The sequence below is a fragment of the Idiotropiscis lumnitzeri genome, chromosome 5 (genome assembly GCF_059441095.1).
Source record: "Idiotropiscis lumnitzeri isolate Australia: NSW breed Sydney's pygmy pipehorse chromosome 5, RoL_Ilum_1.0, whole genome shotgun sequence".
Lineage (NCBI taxonomy): Eukaryota > Metazoa > Chordata > Actinopteri > Syngnathiformes > Syngnathidae > Idiotropiscis > Idiotropiscis lumnitzeri.
Genome location: NC_142395.1, coordinates 5,083,546 through 5,101,232, shown reverse-complemented (window position 1 = coordinate 5,101,232; position 17,687 = coordinate 5,083,546). Strand labels below are relative to the sequence as shown.

The window sequence follows — 17,687 nt, the reverse complement described above, 5'->3', positions numbered from 1 at the left end:
AAGCTTACAGCACCTGGTATTCCCAGGCGGTCTCCCATCCAAGTACTAACCAGGCCCGACCCTGCTTAGCTTCCGAGATCGGACGAGATCGGGCGTTCTCAGGGTAGTATGGCCGTAAGCGAGAATTCCCTCCAAAATTTTGCATTTTATACATGTGGTCTTTATTGTGGCAATTACTTCAATCCAAAAATACGTAACTAGAATCTGAAACTATAACCACAGTCACAAATGTGTCACAACAATCTACAATGCATGATTGAAGTCACAGATATATGACAAATATCAGCAAATGTGTACAATGATTTGTTGGCACATACACATGGTTAAATGCGGACAAAAATCCGTAGATGGGCGACCTGTAAAAACGGGACCTTTTGATTGGCTGTGTTCTTACAGGTGACGTTTGCTACAGTCCTGCCGCGGACGACTCGCAAATGCGTGTGCTGATTTGCAAATGCGTGTCAGGAGACGTGTGTGGCTCCGTAGCTACACATTCGGACCACATGGGGGCACTAATATTATACCAGCCCCGTACCACCAATATATACACCAATAACTTGGGGGGGCGTTCACTGCTATCCACCCATGGTCATGTACCATTTATTTGACATTATTTAAATTAAATTGGAATAAATGGAAGAATAAAGTGGAACTAATAAAATAAGAACCAATGATATAACCAGTGAAGCTAAAAAAAATGAATGAAGCTTCTCCACACCTGCTAATTGCCACATTAACTATACTTCCCTTTATTGCATTCAGTAAACACCATTTTTTAAAATTGATTCATTAACTTTTCATTTAGTAAACACTCACTGCACCAACCCAACCGGACTGCATCGGGTCATATGTCTGCTACACCTGTAGACTCCGAGGGTACCCTTTTGGTCAATGTGTGGCTCCGGAGCCACAGTCAAGTCTCCAGACACGCATTTGCAAATTGCCACACGCATTTGCGAGTCGTCCACGGCGAGACTGTAGCAACACCCAAAGGCAGAGGACGCCGAATGTTGGCATTTTGTGCTCTCAGCCTGTCAGGCGAATATGTGGAAATTTATAAAAAAGCAGCTCGCATACTTGCTTACATTTGTCAAAGTTATTTTTATTTATTTATTTTTTGCGGTGCAAAAGCTTACAGCACCTGGTATTCCCAGGCGGTCTCCCATCCAAGTACTAACCAGGCCCGACCCTGCTTAGCTTCCGAGATCGGACGAGATCGGGCGTTCTCAGGGTAGTATGGCCGTAAGCGAGAATTCCCTCCAAAATTTTGCATTTTATACATGTGGTCTTTATTGTGGCAAATACTTCAATCCAAAAATACGTAACTAGAATCTGAAACTATAACCACAGTCACAAATGTGTCACAACAATCTACAATGCATGATTGAAGTCACAGATATATGACAAATATCAGCAAATGTGTACAATGATTTGTTGGCACATACACATGGTTAAATGCGGACAAAAATCCGTAGATGGGCGACCTGTAAAAACGGGACCTTTTGATTGGCTGTGTTCTTACAGGTGACGTTTGCTACAGTCCTGCCGCGGACGACTCGCAAATGCGTGTGCTGATTTGCAAATGCGTGTCAGGAGACGTGTGTGGCTCCGTAGCTACACATTCGGACCACATGGGGGCACTAATATTATACCAGCCCCGTACCACCAATATATACACCAATAACTTGGGGGGGCGTTCACTGCTATCCACCCATGGTCATGTACCATTTATTTGACATTATTTAAATTAAATTGGAATAAATGGAAGAATAAAGTGGAACTAATAAAATAAGAACCAATGATATAACCAGTGAAGCTAAAAAAAATGAATGAAGCTTCTCCACACCTGCTAATTGCGACATTAACTATACTTCCCTTTATTGCATTCAGTAAACACCATTTTTTAAAATTGATTCATTAACTTTTTATTTAGTAAACACTCACTGCACCAACCCAACCGGACTGCATCGGGTCATATGTCTGCTACACCTGTAGACTCCGAGGGTACCCTTTTGGTCAATGTGTGGCTCCGGAGCCACAGTCAAGTCTCCAGACACGCATTTGCAAATTGCCACACGCATTTGCGAGTCGTCCACGGCGAGACTGTAGCAACACCCAAAGGCAGAGGACGCTGAATGTTGGCATTTTGTGCTCTCAGCCTGTCAGGCGAATATGTGGAAATTTATAAAAAAGCAGCTCGCATACTTGCTTACATTTGTCAAAGTTATTTTTATTTATTTATTTTTTGCGGTGCAAAAGCTTACAGCACCTGGTATTCCCAGGCGGTCTCCCATCCAAGTACTAACCAGGCCCGACCCTGCTTAGCTTCCGAGATCGGACGAGATCGGGCGTTCTCAGGGTAGTATGGCCGTAAGCGAGAATTCCCTCCAAAATTTTGCATTTTATACATGTGGTCTTTATTGTGGCAAATACTTCAATCCAAAAATACGTAACTAGAATCTGAAACTATAACCACAGTCACAAATGTGTCACAACAATCTACAATGCATGATTGAAGTCACAGATATATGACAAATATCAGCAAATGTGTACAATGATTTGTTGGCACATACACATGGTTAAATGCGGACAAAAATCCGTAGATGGGCGACCTGTAAAAACGGGACCTTTTGATTGGCTGTGTTCTTACAGGTGACGTTTGCTACAGTCCTGCCGCGGACGACTCGCAAATGCGTGTGCTGATTTGCAAATGCGTGTCAGGAGACGTGTGTGGCTCCGTAGCTACACATTCGGACCACATGGGGGCACTAATATTATACCAGCCCCGTACCACCAATATATACACCAATAACTTGGGGGGGCGTTCACTGCTATCCACCCATGGTCATGTACCATTTATTTGACATTATTTAAATTAAATTGGAATAAATGGAAGAATAAAGTGGAACTAATAAAATAAGAACCAATGATATAACCAGTGAAGCTAAAAAAAATGAATGAAGCTTCTCCACACCTGCTAATTGCGACATTAACTATACTTCCCTTTATTGCATTCAGTAAACACCATTTTTTAAAATTGATTCATTAACTTTTTATTTAGTAAACACTCACTGCACCAACCCAACCGGACTGCATCGGGTCATATGTCTGCTACACCTGTAGACTCCGAGGGTACCCTTTTGGTCAATGTGTGGCTCCGGAGCCACAGTCAAGTCTCCAGACACGCATTTGCAAATTGCCACACGCATTTGCGAGTCGTCCACGGCGAGACTGTAGCAACACCCAAAGGCAGAGGACGCTGAATGTTGGCATTTTGTGCTCTCAGCCTGTCAGGCGAATATGTGGAAATTTATAAAAAAGCAGCTCGCATACTTGCTTACATTTGTCAAAGTTATTTTTATTTATTTATTTTTTGCGGTGCAAAAGCTTACAGCACCTGGTATTCCCAGCCGGTCTCCCATCCAAGTACTAACCAGGCCCGACCCTGCTTAGCTTCCGAGATCGGACGAGATCGGGCGTTCTCAGGGTAGTATGGCCGTAAGCGAGAATTCCCTCCAAAATTTTGCATTTTATACATGTGGTCTTTATTGTGGCAAATACTTCAATCCAAAAATACGTAACTAGAATCTGAAACTATAACCACAGTCACAAATGTGTCACAACAATCTACAATGCATGATTGAAGTCACAGATATATGACAAATATCAGCAAATGTGTACAATGATTTGTTGGCACATACACATGGTTAAATGCGGACAAAAATCCGTAGATGGGCGACCTGTAAAAACGGGACCTTTTGATTGGCTGTGTTCTTACAGGTGACGTTTGCTACAGTCCTGCCGCGGACGACTCGCAAATGCGTGTGCTGATTTGCAAATGCGTGTCAGGAGACGTGTGTGGCTCCGTAGCTACACATTCGGACCACATGGGGGCACTAATATTATACCAGCCCCGTACCACCAATATATACACCAATAACTTGGGGGGGCGTTCACTGCTATCCACCCATGGTCATGTACCATTTATTTGACATTATTTAAATTAAATTGGAATAAATGGAAGAATAAAGTGGAACTAATAAAATAAGAACCAATGATATAACCAGTGAAGCTAAAAAAAATGAATGAAGCTTCTCCACACCTGCTAATTGCGACATTAACTATACTTCCCTTTATTGCATTCAGTAAACACCATTTTTTAAAATTGATTCATTAACTTTTTATTTAGTAAACACTCACTGCACCAACCCAACCGGACTGCATCGGGTCATATGTCTGCTACACCTGTAGACTCCGAGGGTACCCTTTTGGTCAATGTGTGGCTCCGGAGCCACAGTCAAGTCTCCAGACACGCATTTGCAAATTGCCACACGCATTTGCGAGTCGTCCACGGCGAGACTGTAGCAACACCCAAAGGCAGAGGACGCTGAATGTTGGCATTTTGTGCTCTCAGCCTGTCAGGCGAATATGTGGAAATTTATAAAAAAGCAGCTCGCATACTTGCTTACATTTGTCAAAGTTATTTTTATTTATTTATTTTTTGCGGTGCAAAAGCTTACAGCACCTGGTATTCCCAGGCGGTCTCCCATCCAAGTACTAACCAGGCCCGACCCTGCTTAGCTTCCGAGATCGGACGAGATCGGGCGTTCTCAGGGTAGTATGGCCGTAAGCGAGAATTCCCTCCAAAATTTTGCATTTTATACATGTGGTCTTTATTGTGGCAATTACTTCAATCCAAAAATACGTAACTAGAATCTGAAACTATAACCACAGTCACAAATGTGTCACAACAATCTACAATGCATGATTGAAGTCACAGATATATGACAAATATCAGCAAATGTGTACAATGATTTGTTGGCACATACACATGGTTAAATGCGGACAAAAATCCGTAGATGGGCGACCTGTAAAAACGGGACCTTTTGATTGGCTGTGTTCTTACAGGTGACGTTTGCTACAGTCCTGCCGCGGACGACTCGCAAATGCGTGTGCTGATTTGCAAATGCGTGTCAGGAGACGTGTGTGGCTCCGTAGCTACACATTCGGACCACATGGGGGCACTAATATTATACCAGCCCCGTACCACCAATATATACACCAATAACTTGGGGGGGCGTTCACTGCTATCCACCCATGGTCATGTACCATTTATTTGACATTATTTAAATTAAATTGGAATAAATGGAAGAATAAAGTGGAACTAATAAAATAAGAACCAATGATATAACCAGTGAAGCTAAAAAAAATGAATGAAGCTTCTCCACACCTGCTAATTGCCACATTAACTATACTTCCCTTTATTGCATTCAGTAAACACCATTTTTTAAAATTGATTCATTAACTTTTCATTTAGTAAACACTCACTGCACCAACCCAACCGGACTGCATCGGGTCATATGTCTGCTACACCTGTAGACTCCGAGGGTACCCTTTTGGTCAATGTGTGGCTCCGGAGCCACAGTCAAGTCTCCAGACACGCATTTGCAAATTGCCACACGCATTTGCAAGTCGTCCACGGCGAGACTGTAGCAACACCCAAAGGCAGAGGACGCCGAATGTTGGCATTTTGTGCTCTCAGCCTGTCAGGCGAATATGTGGAAATTTATAAAAAAGCAGCTCGCATACTTGCTTACATTTGTCAAAGTTATTTTTATTTATTTATTTTTTGCGGTGCAAAAGCTTACAGCACCTGGTATTCCCAGGCGGTCTCCCATCCAAGTACTAACCAGGCCCGACCCTGCTTAGCTTCCGAGATCGGACGAGATCGGGCGTTCTCAGGGTAGTATGGCCGTAAGCGAGAATTCCCTCCAAAATTTTGCATTTTATACATGTGGTCTTTATTGTGGCAAATACTTCAATCCAAAAATACGTAACTAGAATCTGAAACTATAACCACAGTCACAAATGTGTCACAACAATCTACAATGCATGATTGAAGTCACAGATATATGACAAATATCAGCAAATGTGTACAATGATTTGTTGGCACATACACATGGTTAAATGCGGACAAAAATCCGTAGATGGGCGACCTGTAAAAACGGGACCTTTTGATTGGCTGTGTTCTTACAGGTGACGTTTGCTACAGTCCTGCCGCGGACGACTCGCAAATGCGTGTGCTGATTTGCAAATGCGTGTCAGGAGACGTGTGTGGCTCCGTAGCTACACATTCGGACCACATGGGGGCACTAATATTATACCAGCCCCGTACCACCAATATATACACCAATAACTTGGGGGGGCGTTCACTGCTATCCACCCATGGTCATGTACCATTTATTTGACATTATTTAAATTAAATTGGAATAAATGGAAGAATAAAGTGGAACTAATAAAATAAGAACCAATGATATAACCAGTGAAGCTAAAAAAAATGAATGAAGCTTCTCCACACCTGCTAATTGCGACATTAACTATACTTCCCTTTATTGCATTCAGTAAACACCATTTTTTAAAATTGATTCATTAACTTTTTATTTAGTAAACACTCACTGCACCAACCCAACCGGACTGCATCGGGTCATATGTCTGCTACACCTGTAGACTCCGAGGGTACCCTTTTGGTCAATGTGTGGCTCCGGAGCCACAGTCAAGTCTCCAGACACGCATTTGCAAATTGCCACACGCATTTGCGAGTCGTCCACGGCGAGACTGTAGCAACACCCAAAGGCAGAGGACGCTGAATGTTGGCATTTTGTGCTCTCAGCCTGTCAGGCGAATATGTGGAAATTTATAAAAAAGCAGCTCGCATACTTGCTTACATTTGTCAAAGTTATTTTTATTTATTTATTTTTTGCGGTGCAAAAGCTTACAGCACCTGGTATTCCCAGGCGGTCTCCCATCCAAGTACTAACCAGGCCCGACCCTGCTTAGCTTCCGAGATCGGACGAGATCGGGCGTTCTCAGGGTAGTATGGCCGTAAGCGAGAATTCCCTCCAAAATTTTGCATTTTATACATGTGGTCTTTATTGTGGCAAATACTTCAATCCAAAAATACGTAACTAGAATCTGAAACTATAACCACAGTCACAAATGTGTCACAACAATCTACAATGCATGATTGAAGTCACAGATATATGACAAATATCAGCAAATGTGTACAATGATTTGTTGGCACATACACATGGTTAAATGCGGACAAAAATCCGTAGATGGGCGACCTGTAAAAACGGGACCTTTTGATTGGCTGTGTTCTTACAGGTGACGTTTGCTACAGTCCTGCCGCGGACGACTCGCAAATGCGTGTGCTGATTTGCAAATGCGTGTCAGGAGACGTGTGTGGCTCCGTAGCTACACATTCGGACCACATGGGGGCACTAATATTATACCAGCCCCGTACCACCAATATATACACCAATAACTTGGGGGGGCGTTCACTGCTATCCACCCATGGTCATGTACCATTTATTTGACATTATTTAAATTAAATTGGAATAAATGGAAGAATAAAGTGGAACTAATAAAATAAGAACCAATGATATAACCAGTGAAGCTAAAAAAAATGAATGAAGCTTCTCCACACCTGCTAATTGCGACATTAACTATACTTCCCTTTATTGCATTCAGTAAACACCATTTTTTAAAATTGATTCATTAACTTTTTATTTAGTAAACACTCACTGCACCAACCCAACCGGACTGCATCGGGTCATATGTCTGCTACACCTGTAGACTCCGAGGGTACCCTTTTGGTCAATGTGTGGCTCCGGAGCCACAGTCAAGTCTCCAGACACGCATTTGCAAATTGCCACACGCATTTGCGAGTCGTCCACGGCGAGACTGTAGCAACACCCAAAGGCAGAGGACGCTGAATGTTGGCATTTTGTGCTCTCAGCCTGTCAGGCGAATATGTGGAAATTTATAAAAAAGCAGCTCGCATACTTGCTTACATTTGTCAAAGTTATTTTTATTTATTTATTTTTTGCGGTGCAAAAGCTTACAGCACCTGGTATTCCCAGGCGGTCTCCCATCCAAGTACTAACCAGGCCCGACCCTGCTTAGCTTCCGAGATCGGACGAGATCGGGCGTTCTCAGGGTAGTATGGCCGTAAGCGAGAATTCCCTCCAAAATTTTGCATTTTATACATGTGGTCTTTATTGTGGCAAATACTTCAATCCAAAAATACGTAACAAGAATCTGAAACTATAACCACAGTCACAAATGTGTCACAACAATCTACAATGCATGATTGAAGTCACAGATATATGACAAATATCAGCAAATGTGTACAATGATTTGTTGGCACATACACATGGTTAAATGCGGACAAAAATCCGTAGATGGGCGACCTGTAAAAACGGGACCTTTTGATTGGCTGTGTTCTTACAGGTGACGTTTGCTACAGTCCTGCCGCGGACGACTCGCAAATGCGTGTGCTGATTTGCAAATGCGTGTCAGGAGACGTGTGTGGCTCCGTAGCTACACATTCGGACCACATGGGGGCACTAATATTATACCAGCCCCGTACCACCAATATATACACCAATAACTTGGGGGGGCGTTCACTGCTATCCACCCATGGTCATGTACCATTTATTTGACATTATTTAAATTAAATTGGAATAAATGGAAGAATAAAGTGGAACTAATAAAATAAGAACCAATGATATAACCAGTGAAGCTAAAAAAAATGAATGAAGCTTCTCCACACCTGCTAATTGCGACATTAACTATACTTCCCTTTATTGCATTCAGTAAACACCATTTTTTAAAATTGATTCATTAACTTTTTATTTAGTAAACACTCACTGCACCAACCCAACCGGACTGCATCGGGTCATATGTCTGCTACACCTGTAGACTCCGAGGGTACCCTTTTGGTCAATGTGTGGCTCCGGAGCCACAGTCAAGTCTCCAGACACGCATTTGCAAATTGCCACACGCATTTGCGAGTCGTCCACGGCGAGACTGTAGCAACACCCAAAGGCAGAGGACGCTGAATGTTGGCATTTTGTGCTCTCAGCCTGTCAGGCGAATATGTGGAAATTTATAAAAAAGCAGCTCGCATACTTGCTTACATTTGTCAAAGTTATTTTTATTTATTTATTTTTTGCGGTGCAAAAGCTTACAGCACCTGGTATTCCCAGGCGGTCTCCCATCCAAGTACTAACCAGGCCCGACCCTGCTTAGCTTCCGAGATCGGACGAGATCGGGCGTTCTCAGGGTAGTATGGCCGTAAGCGAGAATTCCCTCCAAAATTTTGCATTTTATACATGTGGTCTTTATTGTGGCAATTACTTCAATCCAAAAATACGTAACTAGAATCTGAAACTATAACCACAGTCACAAATGTGTCACAACAATCTACAATGCATGATTGAAGTCACAGATATATGACAAATATCAGCAAATGTGTACAATGATTTGTTGGCACATACACATGGTTAAATGCGGACAAAAATCCGTAGATGGGCGACCTGTAAAAACGGGACCTTTTGATTGGCTGTGTTCTTACAGGTGACGTTTGCTACAGTCCTGCCGCGGACGACTCGCAAATGCGTGTGCTGATTTGCAAATGCGTGTCAGGAGACGTGTGTGGCTCCGTAGCTACACATTCGGACCACATGGGGGCACTAATATTATACCAGCCCCGTACCACCAATATATACACCAATAACTTGGGGGGGCGTTCACTGCTATCCACCCATGGTCATGTACCATTTATTTGACATTATTTAAATTAAATTGGAATAAATGGAAGAATAAAGTGGAACTAATAAAATAAGAACCAATGATATAACCAGTGAAGCTAAAAAAAATGAATGAAGCTTCTCCACACCTGCTAATTGCCACATTAACTATACTTCCCTTTATTGCATTCAGTAAACACCATTTTTTAAAATTGATTCATTAACTTTTCATTTAGTAAACACTCACTGCACCAACCCAACCGGACTGCATCGGGTCATATGTCTGCTACACCTGTAGACTCCGAGGGTACCCTTTTGGTCAATGTGTGGCTCCGGAGCCACAGTCAAGTCTCCAGACACGCATTTGCAAATTGCCACACGCATTTGCGAGTCGTCCACGGCGAGACTGTAGCAACACCCAAAGGCAGAGGACGCCGAATGTTGGCATTTTGTGCTCTCAGCCTGTCAGGCGAATATGTGGAAATTTATAAAAAAGCAGCTCGCATACTTGCTTACATTTGTCAAAGTTATTTTTATTTATTTATTTTTTGCGGTGCAAAAGCTTACAGCACCTGGTATTCCCAGGCGGTCTCCCATCCAAGTACTAACCAGGCCCGACCCTGCTTAGCTTCCGAGATCGGACGAGATCGGGCGTTCTCAGGGTAGTATGGCCGTAAGCGAGAATTCCCTCCAAAATTTTGCATTTTATACATGTGGTCTTTATTGTGGCAAATACTTCAATCCAAAAATACGTAACTAGAATCTGAAACTATAACCACAGTCACAAATGTGTCACAACAATCTACAATGCATGATTGAAGTCACAGATATATGACAAATATCAGCAAATGTGTACAATGATTTGTTGGCACATACACATGGTTAAATGCGGACAAAAATCCGTAGATGGGCGACCTGTAAAAACGGGACCTTTTGATTGGCTGTGTTCTTACAGGTGACGTTTGCTACAGTCCTGCCGCGGACGACTCGCAAATGCGTGTGCTGATTTGCAAATGCGTGTCAGGAGACGTGTGTGGCTCCGTAGCTACACATTCGGACCACATGGGGGCACTAATATTATACCAGCCCCGTACCACCAATATATACACCAATAACTTGGGGGGGCGTTCACTGCTATCCACCCATGGTCATGTACCATTTATTTGACATTATTTAAATTAAATTGGAATAAATGGAAGAATAAAGTGGAACTAATAAAATAAGAACCAATGATATAACCAGTGAAGCTAAAAAAAATGAATGAAGCTTCTCCACACCTGCTAATTGCGACATTAACTATACTTCCCTTTATTGCATTCAGTAAACACCATTTTTTAAAATTGATTCATTAACTTTTTATTTAGTAAACACTCACTGCACCAACCCAACCGGACTGCATCGGGTCATATGTCTGCTACACCTGTAGACTCCGAGGGTACCCTTTTGGTCAATGTGTGGCTCCGGAGCCACAGTCAAGTCTCCAGACACGCATTTGCAAATTGCCACACGCATTTGCGAGTCGTCCACGGCGAGACTGTAGCAACACCCAAAGGCAGAGGACGCTGAATGTTGGCATTTTGTGCTCTCAGCCTGTCAGGCGAATATGTGGAAATTTATAAAAAAGCAGCTCGCATACTTGCTTACATTTGTCAAAGTTATTTTTATTTATTTATTTTTTGCGGTGCAAAAGCTTACAGCACCTGGTATTCCCAGGCGGTCTCCCATCCAAGTACTAACCAGGCCCGACCCTGCTTAGCTTCCGAGATCGGACGAGATCGGGCGTTCTCAGGGTAGTATGGCCGTAAGCGAGAATTCCCTCCAAAATTTTGCATTTTATACATGTGGTCTTTATTGTGGCAAATACTTCAATCCAAAAATACGTAACTAGAATCTGAAACTATAACCACAGTCACAAATGTGTCACAACAATCTACAATGCATGATTGAAGTCACAGATATATGACAAATATCAGCAAATGTGTACAATGATTTGTTGGCACATACACATGGTTAAATGCGGACAAAAATCCGTAGATGGGCGACCTGTAAAAACGGGACCTTTTGATTGGCTGTGTTCTTACAGGTGACGTTTGCTACAGTCCTGCCGCGGACGACTCGCAAATGCGTGTGCTGATTTGCAAATGCGTGTCAGGAGACGTGTGTGGCTCCGTAGCTACACATTCGGACCACATGGGGGCACTAATATTATACCAGCCCCGTACCACCAATATATACACCAATAACTTGGGGGGGCGTTCACTGCTATCCACCCATGGTCATGTACCATTTATTTGACATTATTTAAATTAAATTGGAATAAATGGAAGAATAAAGTGGAACTAATAAAATAAGAACCAATGATATAACCAGTGAAGCTAAAAAAAATGAATGAAGCTTCTCCACACCTGCTAATTGCGACATTAACTATACTTCCCTTTATTGCATTCAGTAAACACCATTTTTTAAAATTGATTCATTAACTTTTTATTTAGTAAACACTCACTGCACCAACCCAACCGGACTGCATCGGGTCATATGTCTGCTACACCTGTAGACTCCGAGGGTACCCTTTTGGTCAATGTGTGGCTCCGGAGCCACAGTCAAGTCTCCAGACACGCATTTGCAAATTGCCACACGCATTTGCGAGTCGTCCACGGCGAGACTGTAGCAACACCCAAAGGCAGAGGACGCTGAATGTTGGCATTTTGTGCTCTCAGCCTGTCAGGCGAATATGTGGAAATTTATAAAAAAGCAGCTCGCATACTTGCTTACATTTGTCAAAGTTATTTTTATTTATTTATTTTTTGCGGTGCAAAAGCTTACAGCACCTGGTATTCCCAGGCGGTCTCCCATCCAAGTACTAACCAGGCCCGACCCTGCTTAGCTTCCGAGATCGGACGAGATCGGGCGTTCTCAGGGTAGTATGGCCGTAAGCGAGAATTCCCTCCAAAATTTTGCATTTTATACATGTGGTCTTTATTGTGGCAAATACTTCAATCCAAAAATACGTAACAAGAATCTGAAACTATAACCACAGTCACAAATGTGTCACAACAATCTACAATGCATGATTGAAGTCACAGATATATGACAAATATCAGCAAATGTGTACAATGATTTGTTGGCACATACACATGGTTAAATGCGGACAAAAATCCGTAGATGGGCGACCTGTAAAAACGGGACCTTTTGATTGGCTGTGTTCTTACAGGTGACGTTTGCTACAGTCCTGCCGCGGACGACTCGCAAATGCGTGTGCTGATTTGCAAATGCGTGTCAGGAGACGTGTGTGGCTCCGTAGCTACACATTCGGACCACATGGGGGCACTAATATTATACCAGCCCCGTACCACCAATATATACACCAATAACTTGGGGGGGCGTTCACTGCTATCCACCCATGGTCATGTACCATTTATTTGACATTATTTAAATTAAATTGGAATAAATGGAAGAATAAAGTGGAACTAATAAAATAAGAACCAATGATATAACCAGTGAAGCTAAAAAAAATGAATGAAGCTTCTCCACACCTGCTAATTGCGACATTAACTATACTTCCCTTTATTGCATTCAGTAAACACCATTTTTTAAAATTGATTCATTAACTTTTTATTTAGTAAACACTCACTGCACCAACCCAACCGGACTGCATCGGGTCATATGTCTGCTACACCTGTAGACTCCGAGGGTACCCTTTTGGTCAATGTGTGGCTCCGGAGCCACAGTCAAGTCTCCAGACACGCATTTGCAAATTGCCACACGCATTTGCGAGTCGTCCACGGCGAGACTGTAGCAACACCCAAAGGCAGAGGACGCTGAATGTTGGCATTTTGTGCTCTCAGCCTGTCAGGCGAATATGTGGAAATTTATAAAAAAGCAGCTCGCATACTTGCTTACATTTGTCAAAGTTATTTTTATTTATTTATTTTTTGCGGTGCAAAAGCTTACAGCACCTGGTATTCCCAGGCGGTCTCCCATCCAAGTACTAACCAGGCCCGACCCTGCTTAGCTTCCGAGATCGGACGAGATCGGGCGTTCTCAGGGTAGTATGGCCGTAAGCGAGAATTCCCTCCAAAATTTTGCATTTTATACATGTGGTCTTTATTGTGGCAAATACTTCAATCCAAAAATACGTAACTAGAATCTGAAACTATAACCACAGTCACAAATGTGTCACAACAATCTACAATGCATGATTGAAGTCACAGATATATGACAAATATCAGCAAATGTGTACAATGATTTGTTGGCACATACACATGGTTAAATGCGGACAAAAATCCGTAGATGGGCGACCTGTAAAAACGGGACCTTTTGATTGGCTGTGTTCTTACAGGTGACGTTTGCTACAGTCCTGCCGCGGACGACTCGCAAATGCGTGTGCTGATTTGCAAATGCGTGTCAGGAGACGTGTGTGGCTCCGTAGCTACACATTCGGACCACATGGGGGCACTAATATTATACCAGCCCCGTACCACCAATATATACACCAATAACTTGGGGGGGCGTTCACTGCTATCCACCCATGGTCATGTACCATTTATTTGACATTATTTAAATTAAATTGGAATAAATGGAAGAATAAAGTGGAACTAATAAAATAAGAACCAATGATATAACCAGTGAAGCTAAAAAAAATGAATGAAGCTTCTCCACACCTGCTAATTGCGACATTAACTATACTTCCCTTTATTGCATTCAGTAAACACCATTTTTTAAAATTGATTCATTAACTTTTTATTTAGTAAACACTCACTGCACCAACCCAACCGGACTGCATCGGGTCATATGTCTGCTACACCTGTAGACTCCGAGGGTACCCTTTTGGTCAATGTGTGGCTCCGGAGCCACAGTCAAGTCTCCAGACACGCATTTGCAAATTGCCACACGCATTTGCGAGTCGTCCACGGCGAGACTGTAGCAACACCCAAAGGCAGAGGACGCTGAATGTTGGCATTTTGTGCTCTCAGCCTGTCAGGCGAATATGTGGAAATTTATAAAAAAGCAGCTCGCATACTTGCTTACATTTGTCAAAGTTATTTTTATTTATTTATTTTTTGCGGTGCAAAAGCTTACAGCACCTGGTATTCCCAGGCGGTCTCCCATCCAAGTACTAACCAGGCCCGACCCTGCTTAGCTTCCGAGATCGGACGAGATCGGGCGTTCTCAGGGTAGTATGGCCGTAAGCGAGAATTCCCTCCAAAATTTTGCATTTTATACATGTGGTCTTTATTGTGGCAAATACTTCAATCCAAAAATACGTAACTAGAATCTGAAACTATAACCACAGTCACAAATGTGTCACAACAATCTACAATGCATGATTGAAGTCACAGATATATGACAAATATCAGCAAATGTGTACAATGATTTGTTGGCACATACACATGGTTAAATGCGGACAAAAATCCGTAGATGGGCGACCTGTAAAAACGGGACCTTTTGATTGGCTGTGTTCTTACAGGTGACGTTTGCTACAGTCCTGCCGCGGACGACTCGCAAATGCGTGTGCTGATTTGCAAATGCGTGTCAGGAGACGTGTGTGGCTCCGTAGCTACACATTCGGACCACATGGGGGCACTAATATTATACCAGCCCCGTACCACCAATATATACACCAATAACTTGGGGGGGCGTTCACTGCTATCCACCCATGGTCATGTACCATTTATTTGACATTATTTAAATTAAATTGGAATAAATGGAAGAATAAAGTGGAACTAATAAAATAAGAACCAATGATATAACCAGTGAAGCTAAAAAAAATGAATGAAGCTTCTCCACACCTGCTAATTGCGACATTAACTATACTTCCCTTTATTGCATTCAGTAAACACCATTTTTTAAAATTGATTCATTAACTTTTTATTTAGTAAACACTCACTGCACCAACCCAACCGGACTGCATCGGGTCATATGTCTGCTACACCTGTAGACTCCGAGGGTACCCTTTTGGTCAATGTGTGGCTCCGGAGCCACAGTCAAGTCTCCAGACACGCATTTGCAAATTGCCACACGCATTTGCGAGTCGTCCACGGCGAGACTGTAGCAACACCCAAAGGCAGAGGACGCTGAATGTTGGCATTTTGTGCTCTCAGCCTGTCAGGCGAATATGTGGAAATTTATAAAAAAGCAGCTCGCATACTTGCTTACATTTGTCAAAGTTATTTTTATTTATTTATTTTTTGCGGTGCAAAAGCTTACAGCACCTGGTATTCCCAGGCGGTCTCCCATCCAAGTACTAACCAGGCCCGACCCTGCTTAGCTTCCGAGATCGGACGAGATCGGGCGTTCTCAGGGTAGTATGGCCGTAAGCGAGAATTCCCTCCAAAATTTTGCATTTTATACATGTGGTCTTTATTGTGGCAAATACTTCAATCCAAAAATACGTAACAAGAATCTGAAACTATAACCACAGTCACAAATGTGTCACAACAATCTACAATGCATGATTGAAGTCACAGATATATGACAAATATCAGCAAATGTGTACAATGATTTGTTGGCACATACACATGGTTAAATGCGGACAAAAATCCGTAGATGGGCGACCTGTAAAAACGGGACCTTTTGATTGGCTGTGTTCTTACAGGTGACGTTTGCTACAGTCCTGCCGCGGACGACTCGCAAATGCGTGTGCTGATTTGCAAATGCGTGTCAGGAGACGTGTGTGGCTCCGTAGCTACACATTCGGACCACATGGGGGCACTAATATTATACCAGCCCCGTACCACCAATATATACACCAATAACTTGGGGGGGCGTTCACTGCTATCCACCCATGGTCATGTACCATTTATTTGACATTATTTAAATTAAATTGGAATAAATGGAAGAATAAAGTGGAACTAATAAAATAAGAACCAATGATATAACCAGTGAAGCTAAAAAAAATGAATGAAGCTTCTCCACACCTGCTAATTGCGACATTAACTATACTTCCCTTTATTGCATTCAGTAAACACCATTTTTTAAAATTGATTCATTAACTTTTTATTTAGTAAACACTCACTGCACCAACCCAACCGGACTGCATCGGGTCATATGTCTGCTACACCTGTAGACTCCGAGGGTACCCTTTTGGTCAATGTGTGGCTCCGGAGCCACAGTCAAGTCTCCAGACACGCATTTGCAAATTGCCACACGCATTTGCGAGTCGTCCACGGCGAGACTGTAGCAACACCCAAAGGCAGAGGACGCTGAATGTTGGCATTTTGTGCTCTCAGCCTGTCAGGCGAATATGTGGAAATTTATAAAAAAGCAGCTCGCATACTTGCTTACATTTGTCAAAGTTATTTTTATTTATTTATTTTTTGCGGTGCAAAAGCTTACAGCACCTGGTATTCCCAGGCGGTCTCCCATCCAAGTACTAACCAGGCCCGACCCTGCTTAGCTTCCGAGATCGGACGAGATCGGGCGTTCTCAGGGTAGTATGGCCGTAAGCGAGAATTCCCTCCAAAATTTTGCATTTTATACATGTGGTCTTTATTGTGGCAAATACTTCAATCCAAAAATACGTAACAAGAATCTGAAACTATAACCACAGTCACAAATGTGTCACAACAATCTACAATGCATGATTGAAGTCACAGATATATGACAAATATCAGCAAATGTGTACAATGATTTGTTGGCACATACACATGGTTAAATGCGGACAAAAATCCGTAGATGGGCGACCTGTAAAAACGGGACCTTTTGATTGGCTGTGTTCTTACAGGTGACGTTTGCTACAGTCCTGCCGCGGACGACTCGCAAATGCGTGTGCTGATTTGCAAATGCGTGTCAGGAGACGTGTGTGGCTCCGTAGCTACACATTCGGACCACATGGGGGCACTAATATTATACCAGCCCCGTACCACCAATATATACACCAATAACTTGGGGGGGCGTTCACTGCTATCCACCCATGGTCATGTACCATTTATTTGACATTATTTAAATTAAATTGGAATAAATGGAAGAATAAAGTGGAACTAATAAAATAAGAACCAATGATATAACCAGTGAAGCTAAAAAAAATGAATGAAGCTTCTCCACACCTGCTAATTGCGACATTAACTATACTTCCCTTTATTGCATTCAGTAAAC

The 17,687-nt window shown here is 42.6% G+C and overlaps 16 non-coding genes across 16 annotated transcripts; all 16 read right to left on the bottom strand.

The window, feature by feature from the left end:
• Nucleotide 1: 1 nt before the first annotated feature.
• On the bottom strand, nucleotides 2–120 carry LOC148336332 (5S ribosomal RNA). Its single transcript, XR_015843754.1, has one exon. It is a non-coding gene; the product is annotated as a 5S ribosomal RNA (ribosomal RNA).
• A 1,009-nt stretch (nucleotides 121–1,129) lies between these two features.
• On the bottom strand, nucleotides 1,130–1,248 carry LOC148336331 (5S ribosomal RNA). Its single transcript, XR_015843753.1, has one exon. It is a non-coding gene; the product is annotated as a 5S ribosomal RNA (ribosomal RNA).
• Nucleotides 1,249–2,257: 1,009 nt separating this feature from the next.
• Nucleotides 2,258–2,376, bottom strand: LOC148336330 (5S ribosomal RNA). The gene has a single exon (XR_015843752.1). It is a non-coding gene; the product is annotated as a 5S ribosomal RNA (ribosomal RNA).
• A 1,009-nt stretch (nucleotides 2,377–3,385) lies between these two features.
• Nucleotides 3,386–3,504, bottom strand: LOC148336329 (5S ribosomal RNA). Its single transcript, XR_015843432.1, has one exon. It is a non-coding gene; the product is annotated as a 5S ribosomal RNA (ribosomal RNA).
• Nucleotides 3,505–4,513: 1,009 nt separating this feature from the next.
• LOC148336328 (5S ribosomal RNA) lies at nucleotides 4,514–4,632 on the bottom strand. Its single transcript, XR_015843751.1, has one exon. It is a non-coding gene; the product is annotated as a 5S ribosomal RNA (ribosomal RNA).
• Nucleotides 4,633–5,641: 1,009 nt separating this feature from the next.
• On the bottom strand, nucleotides 5,642–5,760 carry LOC148336327 (5S ribosomal RNA). Its single transcript, XR_015843750.1, has one exon. It is a non-coding gene; the product is annotated as a 5S ribosomal RNA (ribosomal RNA).
• Nucleotides 5,761–6,769: 1,009 nt separating this feature from the next.
• Nucleotides 6,770–6,888, bottom strand: LOC148336326 (5S ribosomal RNA). Its single transcript, XR_015843749.1, has one exon. It is a non-coding gene; the product is annotated as a 5S ribosomal RNA (ribosomal RNA).
• Nucleotides 6,889–7,897: 1,009 nt separating this feature from the next.
• LOC148336325 (5S ribosomal RNA) lies at nucleotides 7,898–8,016 on the bottom strand. The gene has a single exon (XR_015843748.1). It is a non-coding gene; the product is annotated as a 5S ribosomal RNA (ribosomal RNA).
• Nucleotides 8,017–9,025: 1,009 nt separating this feature from the next.
• LOC148336324 (5S ribosomal RNA) lies at nucleotides 9,026–9,144 on the bottom strand. The gene has a single exon (XR_015843747.1). It is a non-coding gene; the product is annotated as a 5S ribosomal RNA (ribosomal RNA).
• Nucleotides 9,145–10,153: 1,009 nt separating this feature from the next.
• On the bottom strand, nucleotides 10,154–10,272 carry LOC148336323 (5S ribosomal RNA). The gene has a single exon (XR_015843746.1). It is a non-coding gene; the product is annotated as a 5S ribosomal RNA (ribosomal RNA).
• Nucleotides 10,273–11,281: 1,009 nt separating this feature from the next.
• On the bottom strand, nucleotides 11,282–11,400 carry LOC148336322 (5S ribosomal RNA). Its single transcript, XR_015843745.1, has one exon. It is a non-coding gene; the product is annotated as a 5S ribosomal RNA (ribosomal RNA).
• A 1,009-nt stretch (nucleotides 11,401–12,409) lies between these two features.
• LOC148336321 (5S ribosomal RNA) lies at nucleotides 12,410–12,528 on the bottom strand. The gene has a single exon (XR_015843743.1). It is a non-coding gene; the product is annotated as a 5S ribosomal RNA (ribosomal RNA).
• Nucleotides 12,529–13,537: 1,009 nt separating this feature from the next.
• Nucleotides 13,538–13,656, bottom strand: LOC148336320 (5S ribosomal RNA). The gene has a single exon (XR_015843742.1). It is a non-coding gene; the product is annotated as a 5S ribosomal RNA (ribosomal RNA).
• A 1,009-nt stretch (nucleotides 13,657–14,665) lies between these two features.
• LOC148336319 (5S ribosomal RNA) lies at nucleotides 14,666–14,784 on the bottom strand. Its single transcript, XR_015843741.1, has one exon. It is a non-coding gene; the product is annotated as a 5S ribosomal RNA (ribosomal RNA).
• Nucleotides 14,785–15,793: 1,009 nt separating this feature from the next.
• LOC148336318 (5S ribosomal RNA) lies at nucleotides 15,794–15,912 on the bottom strand. The gene has a single exon (XR_015843740.1). It is a non-coding gene; the product is annotated as a 5S ribosomal RNA (ribosomal RNA).
• Nucleotides 15,913–16,921: 1,009 nt separating this feature from the next.
• LOC148336317 (5S ribosomal RNA) lies at nucleotides 16,922–17,040 on the bottom strand. Its single transcript, XR_015843739.1, has one exon. It is a non-coding gene; the product is annotated as a 5S ribosomal RNA (ribosomal RNA).
• Between the last annotated feature and the right edge of the window lie 647 nt (nucleotides 17,041–17,687).